The sequence below is a fragment of the Brienomyrus brachyistius genome, chromosome 11 (genome assembly GCF_023856365.1).
Source record: "Brienomyrus brachyistius isolate T26 chromosome 11, BBRACH_0.4, whole genome shotgun sequence".
Taxonomy (NCBI): domain Eukaryota; kingdom Metazoa; phylum Chordata; class Actinopteri; order Osteoglossiformes; family Mormyridae; genus Brienomyrus; species Brienomyrus brachyistius.
In genome coordinates this window covers 26,020,526-26,031,931 of record NC_064543.1, presented here as the reverse complement: position 1 = coordinate 26,031,931, position 11,406 = coordinate 26,020,526, and positions in this window count along the sequence as shown.

Here is an 11,406-nt window from a genome sequence, read left to right as displayed (position 1 = left end):
TTGCCAATGTGGGACATGTTCACCTGTTACCTTACCATTTGACGTCGCTTTCCTGTTATGTTCAAACACATCACAGCCACAGATTTTACGGATTTCATTGTGCAGTACAGCAGACATGCTGAAAAGAGCCCCGTATTTTTACTGCTTCATGGTAACAAATCACCGTTGGGCTAAAGGTGAACCATTTTATTATTTAGTATCCTAAGACACGTAGTTCCAAAATAAGATAGTTATCACAGACTGCAAGATTCAACAAGACCAGCCAAGCCTGTTCTGACTTTCATTCTTCGAGTGCTGAGATATTCTAGGCATCATTTTGGCCGTTCTTACCATGGCTGACTGAACCGGGGATGTCTTCCGGAGCAATCCGGACACTGACGGCGTCATTTGGCAGGAGCCAGTCGATTCTCCGCAGGTAGATGAAGGCAGACATCTTTCGCGTCTTGTCTTTTGCTGGGAAAGTGCAAATCTGAGCTGCTTTGAATGTTTGAATCAAAACTCGAACGGAATTAGAATTGTTATGATGCGGTTGCTAAGATATGGTGGTCGATTAGTGTCAGCGCGTGGCAAAGTCTTCAAGCACTTTAATCAAATGACCAGACACACGATATATATTGACAAAAGCGCGGAAAGATAATAGAAGCACCGTAAATTTAGAAGACACGCCTAAAAACAGAAATGTTATAAATAAAATGTATTGAAGTATTTAAATAGAATTCCTTCCTGGCAGCAAGTAACGCGAGAGCTGCAGACGTGACGTTCCACAGACTCCCAGAATTCACAGCGATCGTTAAGCGACCCATTCAATCAGAATAGAAGGAAATGGCGAGGAGACGTTCTTATCTCACACTGGTTTTTATTTACAACTGAATGTTTAGCACACTTGGAAAATTCTGTAATCCATCTTCAGCCATTTCACTCTTCCACTGTAGCAACGCAAAGTGAAGAATTCTGAACAATGATGGCGGCACATTCGCAGCTGCTCCGAACTCTCCAGTGTTCCTCTGACTGTGTTTTATTGGTTTTATTTGCTTCCGGTACCAGTATTTTACGCATCCTTGTTCTTTCTTTACTGTTGGTGTATGTTTCTTTGATTTATATTGTATTTTACTTGTACTTTTATCCTTAACATGGCGTCGACAGCCTTGCTCCAAAGACATCTCATTGTATTTGCACAGTGACAGTAACGCTATCTTATCTTGCGAGAGGAAGTAGCATAAGGCTGTACTGCTAACGTTAGCATTAGCAAGCCTAGCAGTGTTGGTAGTAAGGCGTTACTATAATCCCACTACTCTTGTCTGTAAGGAGTAATGTAACTAATTGCCATTAAAAAACACGGAAGGTGCTGAAATTTAAATGCACTCTTTACCTTTGTCTTGCGTGAAAATATTAATGGATAAAGGCAGCATGTTCCCTTAATTTCCCGTTTATGATGTAACGCCACCCGACCTCACCATGGCGCAATGAATGGGTGGTATTGTAGGTACGCTGATAGATACAATTAGACGGTTGTATTGTCTGGCACTGTCATAGCTGCAACACTGAAATAATATAACTAGCCAGAGAGCACACATGCATTGGCACTATGTCTCCGCGATGCTTGAAAACCCATCAGCAAACATCTCTGTGTTGCAGAAACATCGCCACCGACCATTTGCACCCACCACACGTCGAAACTCCTGGCAGACACATGGTCCAATCCCACCCGTATTAAAAGTACATTTATATGCGGTAATTGATGAGTAGTAATTTCCAGTAACCTGCACAACACTGCTGACTAGTGACGTTGCCGCCGTTGGCTGAATCCGCAGTAGTTATGGTGCTATGATGTTAGATTGTTACAGGGACTGTGATAAATGCAGACCCCTCTATTATGGTTGCGTTAAAAAAAAAAGCAAACATTTGTACTCAGATTTCATGGCGGTGTGCTTTTTATACCTTGACAAGTTTTCCTGAGATCAGATTAAAAAAATTCCAAAATATAGCAGCATATTGACGTGTATTCTCTGTATCTTAAAACGTGGCGGGTCGTCAGACTCGGATACACAGCTCTATGGTCCACACAGAGGAGATGAAGAACCTGCACTTTGCTAAGTCACGAAGTTATCTTTTGTCATGTGACTACGTTTACGTGCCTTGACGCAATTAAGATGTTTTCATGTGTTTTTAATGGCGCAGTTACAGAGCATAGCCATGTAAACGCATTAATGGGGGAATCTCATTTATAAAGGCTTCGTGTGACCGAAAAAGATGACAAACATTCATACTTACATTTGTAAGGAGATTTTGGGATTTATAAAGAAAAGGGTACGCTGGGAAAAGAACTCCTACGTTCTGCGAACGAGGCTGACGGGGATGCTGTTTCGACAGAATCCTGTAGAGGGCACTGTGCACGCTAAATTGAAGGCTCCAGGAATGTTTTCTGCTTTTCATTTTACTAAGAGAATAATAATGATTCAAATGTTTTTGGTCACACGGCCATTGGCTCTGAAATAAAACTGTCCTTTTAAATAAAACTGTTTACATTTGCAAACTGTATTGTATGCTGTGTTTTGAATGTTCAGATATCGTTATTAGATATTTCACTGCATGTTTTTCAACAAAATGCCCTCTGAAATTGGTACTCTGTCACTAAGACGTACTGTACAAACAATGCATTTTCTCTGCCCAGGGTAAAGGCTTCTTATTCAGTTTCCCTACAGGGGGATAGCTGGGGTCCGTGGGATGTTTGGAAGTTAGTGTCAGGGCATTCTGGTAGAATGTGACCTTTGGCAACAATGGGCTGGACAGCTCTGTGCTCATCTTGTCTCATCTGGGACTCCCACCATCACTGCCACTGAGCATCTCCTCTACAGGCAAACACTGAAGTGCCACCAAGACCAGCAGGTGGCTCTGGGATGCAACCACTTCTGAGGCCAGATGAGGGAGCCACTAATGATGGCTTGAAGAGATATCAGTGTTAGCATGTTCCCCTAATTTCCTGTTTATGATGTAACGCCATCCGACCTCACCGTGGCGTGATGAATGTGTGATATTGTAGGTACGCTGACAGATACAATTAGACGGTTGTATTGTCTGGCACTGTCATGGCTGCAACGCTGAAATAATATAACTAGCCAGAGAGCACACATGCATTGGCACTATATCTCCGCGATGCTTGAAAACCCATCAGCAAACATCTCTGTGTTGCAGAACATCGCCACCGATCATTTGATTCCATATTCCCCCGATGTTGGCGCGATGTTAAAGTGATCAATATGCAACCTTTAGCCCACTCTTATCTTCCTTTATCAGGCTATATATATATATATATATATATATATATATATATATATATATATATATATATATATATATATATATATATATATATATATATATATATATATATATATGCCCTGCGATGGGCTGGCCCCCCATCCTGGGTTGTTCCCTGCCTCGTGCCCATTGCTTCCGGGATAGGCTCCGGACCCCCCGCGACCCAGTAGGATAAGCGGTTTGGAAAATGGGTGGATGGATATATATATATATACAGGTTAGGTCAAGCTGGGGGAGCATGCGCTGATGCTGCCCCTTGCCGCACCCACCACACGTCGAAACTCCTCGCAGACTCATGGCCCAGTCCCACCCTCGTTATAAGTACTTTTATATGCAGTAATTGATAACTAGTAATTTCCAGTAACCTGCACAACGCTGCTGGCTAGTAACGTTGCCACCGTTGGCTGAATCCGCAATAGTTGTGGTGCTATGATGTTAGATTGTTACAGGGACTGTGATAAATGCAAATGCAGACCCCTCTATTATGGTTGCGCGTTAAAAAGGTAAACATTTTACTCAGATTTCATGCATTTGGTGGTGTGCTTTTTATACCATGACAAGTTTTCCTAAAATCAGATTTAAATAATTGCAGGCTTTTCGATCCTGAACACAGCTATTCCCAAATCAGGAAGTAATGTTCTGAGTCGGGATGCTCTCCACAGCGCCGTAGTAGAAAGTCCAGTGTTGAGACCAGCATTATAAGCGGTGGTCTGGGCGTTCACTGCAGCGCGGATCAATCTGTCAACCCACGGTTCCTGATTGGGGAAGAGTGTGAACCATCAGTGTAAAAATCCATAACATGCAGCTTGATTATGGCAGAGGACATTGTGCCCCAAATATTAAGGGAGGGAGTATTTAGAATGACAATGATTATCTTCCCAGTGATGATTTGTGGCTTATCCGCTCTTTCAGAGTGCCAAGAGTGATTCTGGTAGAACTGAACGATGAATTTGTCGCGGAACATACCGAAAGGAACTGGCAGACAGATCAGGGATATCCCAGCCCATTTTGAGTTCCATTATTCCTCAAGTTGTGCCTGGTTTTAACCAACTGTCAAGATAATATTTTAAGTTTCCCTAGTGTGGATGTAGTTCAACGTATTTAGAATACATGTGTAATTGCTTCTGAGCATTTTCTGATTTGTATTTTAGTGGGCGGGAAAAAAAAATGTCAGAAAATACTTTGAGAGATCTTACTGTATGTCGTCCTGACGCATTTGAAAGTATTAACAAAAATGTGTAGTTTTATTATTAGTTTGCTTTCTGTCATTTTAAGGACCTTTATCACTAGGCTTACAGACATTTTAATATAGCCCATCACTGCCTGTGGCAAGATGCAAGTAAGTCACGTGACACACCCTGTTGGGCCAGCTTGCTCACCGCGAACATTGTTTTCCCATGACTAGTAAACCAAGGGGAGAAGCTGCGTTGGTGCCTGGTGCAAATTGACAAAGTATGCAGGAAAGTACGCTATCAAATATTCCTCACTGAATGTCATTATAGGCGGGAAAAATAAAGCAATTAGCAAGCAGCAGTGCTGTACTCTACAACTTGTGGATTAATTTGCCAGCCTGCTAGTGACATTCTAGTTAACTTCACAGGCATGACCAGGCAGTGGCGTATCGTGGTTTGTCACATATGCAGGATTCATTACAAGTGGAGAAGTCAGCTGTGTTAAAAATCAGCTAAACTGAAATGGAAGGCTTGTAGTATAAGGGAGAAGGTGAAGGAGAATGTCTTTTATGTGTTTTAAGTTGATTAAGTTTACATATGGTAAAGGTTCATTGTCTCTTCAAATGAGTGCTTGCAAATTTAAGGATCTAGGAAATTAGCTTAGTCTACTGTTGCAATAATACACAGCTGCAGACTCTTAATGCCACTCTCTGGCTCCTTCCGGTTGGTGGACGCATGTGCAGAAAACAAAGAAACAACAACTTTTTTGCTGTTTCACAAGCTTTCAAAGTAGAGTTCCATGGCACCTTTAAACTTAAAGGCCTGTATTTGCAGTAGAATGGTCATGCAATTTGGATTTAACACCAAAAAAATGTCCCTGTGCGTGCAGCATTTAATGAATTACCCCTCTATACTTTTTGCACTGCACTTGAGATCTGAAGAGTCCTTTAATTCAATAGCAAGACCACTACAATTCTCTACATGTACATCAGTTTAACCAATCATTATTTAAACTAATCAAATTTTGTGTCAAACTTCACAATATTTTAAATAACCTCACAGACACAAACCATACGCAAAATAATCCATATTTATTTAATAGAAAAACAAGAATAAGAAGTCTTATCTTAACCTATTCTTATCTTATCCTATGTAATCTTATGTCATACTATCTTACTTTAATCTTAACTTATCCTATCTTAGTCTTATCTTATTCTATGTTATCTTACATTATATACAACCTTATCTTAACCTATTCTTAGTCTTATCCTATGTAATCTTATATCATACAATCTTAGGATTAGTTAAGATAAGAACATAAGAACTATACAAACGAGAGGAGGCCATTCGGCCCATCAAGCTCGCTTGGGGAGAACTAAACTAATAGCTCAGAGTCGTTAAAATCTTATCTAGCTCTGATTTAAAGGAACCCAAGGATTCAGCTTGCACTACATTATCAGGAAGGCTATTCCATACTCTGACTACACGCTGCGTAAAGAAGTGCTTCCTTAAATCCAGCTTGAAATGTTCTCCCGCTAATTTCCACCTATGGCCACGAGTTCGTGTATTTAAACTAATGCTGAAGTAACTATTTGGTTGAACAGCATCCAAACCTGTTAGAATCTTATATACCTGGATCATGTCCCCCCTCAATCTCCTTTGCTTGAGACTGAACAGATTTAGCTCAAGTAACCGTTCCTCGTATGACATTCCTCTAAGACCAGGAATCATTTTTGTGGCCCTACGCTGCACCTTTTCTAAGGCCACAATGTCCTTTTTAAGATATGGTGACCAAACCTGCACACAATATTCTAGGTGAGGTCTCACCAAGGAATTGTATAATCTTAGCATTACCTCCCTTGACTTAAACTCCACACACCTGGAGATATACCCCAACATCCTATTGGCCTTAAAGGTTAAACTACCTTAATCTTATATTATCCTAAGTACTTGTGAGATGTCTCACCTAATTATTTACAGGTTCTATGAAAAACTATTTACATCACACTGATAGCCCATCTCCACAGCCATCTCCAGGACCCCGGGAATGGCACACAGCTGATCCAGCGCCTCATCAGGAAACATCAGCTCAGCTTGGGCACCCTCATTATCACCATATGAATAGTGACCCCCTGAATTTTGATTCCTCCCCTGCTTGCAGATGTACACTGCATGCTGAAAATCGTTCCAAAACTGATTACACCAGTAATGAGCAAGGCACTTGGCATCGTAGGTCATGGCTGAGTAGTTGCATAGATAAAAGTTATGGAACTTATTGAATCTTTCCATTTTTTCAAAAACAATAGAAGGGGACATAAGTGACGTTCCACAGACTCCCAGAATTCACAGCGATCGTTAAGCGACCCATTCAATCAGAATAGAAGGAAATGGCGAGGAGACGTTCTTATCTCACACTGGTTTTTATTTACAACTGAATGTTTAGCACACTTGGAAAATTTCCCGTATTGCCAATATTCCTAAGAATCTAGGGATATGTCGATACACTTATTGCCATGTTGTGTTTTGTCCTAAAGGTACGGATTCTAATTAACAGTTTACATGCAAAGGTTCCCGCGGTGGTTTACTTTGTGCTCTGTCTGACCCCCGGACCGTTAGACAGCAGTGCTGTAATCCATCTTCAGCCATTTCACTCTTCCACTGTAGCAACGCAAAGTGAAGAATTCTGAACAATGATGGCGGCACATTCGCAGCTGCTCCGAACTCTCCAGTGTTCCTCTGACTGTGTTTTATTGGTTTATTTGCTTCCGGTACCAGTATTTTACGCATCCTTGTTCTTCTTTACTGTTGGTGTATGTTTCTTTGATTTTATATTGTATTTTACTTGTACTTTTATCCTTAACATGGCGTCGACAGCCTTGCTCCAAAGACATCTCATTGTATTTGCACAGTGACAGTAACGCTATCTTATCTTGCGAGAGGAAGTAGCATAAGGCTGTACTGCTAACGTTAGCATTAGCAAGCCTAGCAGTGTTGGTAGTAAGGCGTTACTATAATCCCACTACTCTTGTCTGTAAGGAGTAATGTAACTAATTGCCATTAAAAAACACGGAAGGTGCTGAAATTTAAATGCACTCTTTACCTTTGTCTTGCGTGAAAATATTAATGGATAAAGGCAGCATGTTCCCTTAATTTCCCGTTTATGATGTAACGCCACCCGACCTCACCATGGCGCAATGAATGGGTGGTATTGTAGGTACGCTGATAGATACAATTAGACGGTTGTATTGTCTGGCACTGTCATAGCTGCAACACTGAAATAATATAACTAGCCAGAGAGCACACATGCATTGGCACTATGTCTCCGCGATGCTTGAAAACCCATCAGCAAACATCTCTGTGTTGCAGAAACATCGCCACCGACCATTTGCACCCACCACACGTCGAAACTCCTGGCAGACACATGGTCCAATCCCACCCGTATTAAAAGTACATTTATATGCGGTAATTGATGAGTAGTAATTTCCAGTAACCTGCACAACACTGCTGACTAGTGACGTTGCCGCCGTTGGCTGAATCCGCAGTAGTTATGGTGCTATGATGTTAGATTGTTACAGGGACTGTGATAAATGCAGACCCCTCTATTATGGTTGCGTTAAAAAAAAAAGCAAACATTTGTACTCAGATTTCATGGCGGTGTGCTTTTTATACCTTGACAAGTTTTCCTGAGATCAGATTAAAAAAATTCCAAAATATAGCAGCATATTGACGTGTATTCTCTGTATCTTAAAACGTGGCGGGTCGTCAGACTCGGATACACAGCTCTATGGTCCACACAGAGGAGATGAAGAACCTGCACTTTGCTAAGTCACGAAGTTATCTTTTGTCATGTGACTACGTTTACGTGCCTTGACGCAATTAAGATGTTTTCATGTGTTTTTAATGGCGCAGTTACAGAGCATAGCCATGTAAACGCATTAATGGGGGAATCTCATTTATAAAGGCTTCGTGTGACCGAAAAAGATGACAAACATTCATACTTACATTTGTAAGGAGATTTTGGGATTTATAAAGAAAAGGGTACGCTGGGAAAAGAACTCCTACGTTCTGCGAACGAGGCTGACGGGGATGCTGTTTCGACAGAATCCTGTAGAGGGCACTGTGCACGCTAAATTGAAGGCTCCAGGAATGTTTTCTGCTTTTCATTTTACTAAGAGAATAATAATGATTCAAATGTTTTTGGTCACACGGCCATTGGCTCTGAAATAAAACTGTCCTTTTAAATAAAACTGTTTACATTTGCAAACTGTATTGTATGCTGTGTTTGAATGTTCAGATATCGTTATTAGATATTTCACTGCATGTTTTTCAACAAAATGCCCTCTGAAATTGGTACTCTGTCACTAAGACGTACTGTACAAACAATGCATTTTCTGCCCAGGGTAAAGGCTTCTTATTCAGTTTCCCTACAGGGGATAGCTGGGGTCCGTGGGATGTTTGGAAGTTAGTGTCAGGGCATTCTGGTAGAATGTGACCTTTGGCAACAATGGGCTGGACAGCTCTGTGCTCATCTTGTCTCATCTGGGACTCCCACCATCACTGCCACTGAGCATCTCCTCTACAGGCAAACACTGAAGTGCCACCAAGACCAGCAGGTGGCTCTGGGATGCAACCACTTCTGAGGCCAGATGAGGGAGCCACTAATGATGGCTTGAAGAGATATCAGTGTTAGCATGTTCCCCTAATTTCCTGTTTATGATGTAACGCCATCCGACCTCACCGTGGCGTGATGAATGTGTGATATTGTAGGTACGCTGACAGATACAATTAGACGGTTGTATTGTCTGGCACTGTCATGGCTGCAACGCTGAAATAATATAACTAGCCAGAGAACACACATGCATTGGCACTATATCTCCGCGATGCTTGAAAACCCATCAGCAAACATCTCTGTGTTGCAGAAACATCGCCACCGATCATTTGATTCCATATTCCCCCGATGTTGGCGCGATGTTAAAGTGATCAATATGCAACCTTTAGCCCACTCTTATCTTCCTTTATCAGGCTATATATATATATATATATATATATATATATATATATATATATATATATATATATGCCCTGCGATGGGCTGGCCCCCCATCCTGGGTTGTTCCCTGCCTCGTGCCCATTGCTTCCGGGATAGGCTCCGGACCCCCCGCGACCCAGTAGGATAAGCGGTTTGGAAAATGGGTGGATGGATATATATATATATACAGGTTAGGTCAAGCTGGGGGAGCATGCGCTGATGCTGCCCCTTGCCGCACCCACCACACGTCGAAACTCCTCGCAGACTCATGGCCCAGTCCCACCCTCGTTATAAGTACTTTTATATGCAGTAATTGATAACTAGTAATTTCCAGTAACCTGCACAACGCTGCTGGCTAGTAACGTTGCCACCGTTGGCTGAATCCGCAATAGTTGTGGTGCTATGATGTTAGATTGTTACAGGGACTGTGATAAATGCAAATGCAGACCCCTCTATTATGGTTGCGTTAAAAAGGTAAACATTTTACTCAGATTTCATGCATTTGGTGGTGTGCTTTTTATACCATGACAAGTTTTCCTAAAATCAGATTTAAATAATTGCAGGCTTTTCGATCCTGAACACAGCTATTCCCAAATCAGGAAGTAATGTTCTGAGTCGGGATGCTCTCCACAGCGCCGTAGTAGAAAGTCCAGTGTTGAGACCAGCATTATAAGCGGTGGTCTGGGCGTTCACTGCAGCGCGGATCAATCTGTCAACCCACGGTTCCTGATTGGGGAAGAGTGTGAACCATCAGTGTAAAAATCCATAACATGCAGCTTGATTATGGCAGAGGACATTGTGCCCAAATATTAAGGGAGGGAGTATTTAGAGATGACAATGATTATCTTCCCAGTGATGATTTGTGGCTTATCCGCTCTTTCAGAGTGCCAAGAGTGATTCTGGTAGAACTGAACGATGAATTTGTCGCGGAACATACCGAAAGGAACTGGCAGACAGATCAGGGATATCCCAGCCCATTTTGAGTTCCATTATTCCTCAAGTTGTGCCTGGTTTTAACCAACTGTCAAGATAATATTTTAAGTTTCCCTAGTGTGGATGTAGTTCAACGTATTTAGAATACATGTGTAATTGCTTCTGAGCATTTTCTGATTTGTATTTTAGTGGGCGGGAAAAAAAAATGTCAGAAAATACTTTGAGAGATCTTACTGTATGTGTCTGACGCATTTGAAAGTATTAACAAAAATGTGTAGTTTTATTTATTAGTTTGCTTTCTGTCATTTTAAGGACCTTTATCACTAGGCTTACAGACATTTTAATATAGCCCATCACTGCCTGTGGCAAGATGCAAGTAAGTCACGTGACACACCCTGTTGGGCCCAGCTTGCTCACCGCGAACATTGTTTTCCCATGACTAGTAAACCAAGGGGAGAAGCTGCGTTGGTGCCTGGTGCAAATTGACAAAGTATGCAGGAAAGTACGCTATCAAATATTCCTCACTGAATGTCATTATAGGCGGGAAAAATAAAGCAATTAGCAAGCAGCAGTGCTGTACTCTACAACTTGTGGATTAATTTGCCAGCCTGCTAGTGACATTCTAGTTAACTTCACAGGCATGACCAGGCAGTGGCGTATCGTGGTTTGTCACATATGCAGGATTCATTACAAGTGGAGAAGTCAGCTGTGTTAAAAATCAGCTAAACTGAAATGGAAGGCTTGTAGTATAAGGGAGAAGGTGAAGGAGAATGTCTTTTATGTGTTTTAAGTTGATTAAGTTTACATATGGTAAAGGTTCATTGTCTCTTCAAATGAGTGCTTGCAAATTTAAGGATCTAGGAAATTAGCTTAGTCTACTGTTGCAATAATACACAGCTGCAGACTCTTAATGCCACTCTCTGGCTCCTTCCGGTTGGTGGACGCATGTGCAGA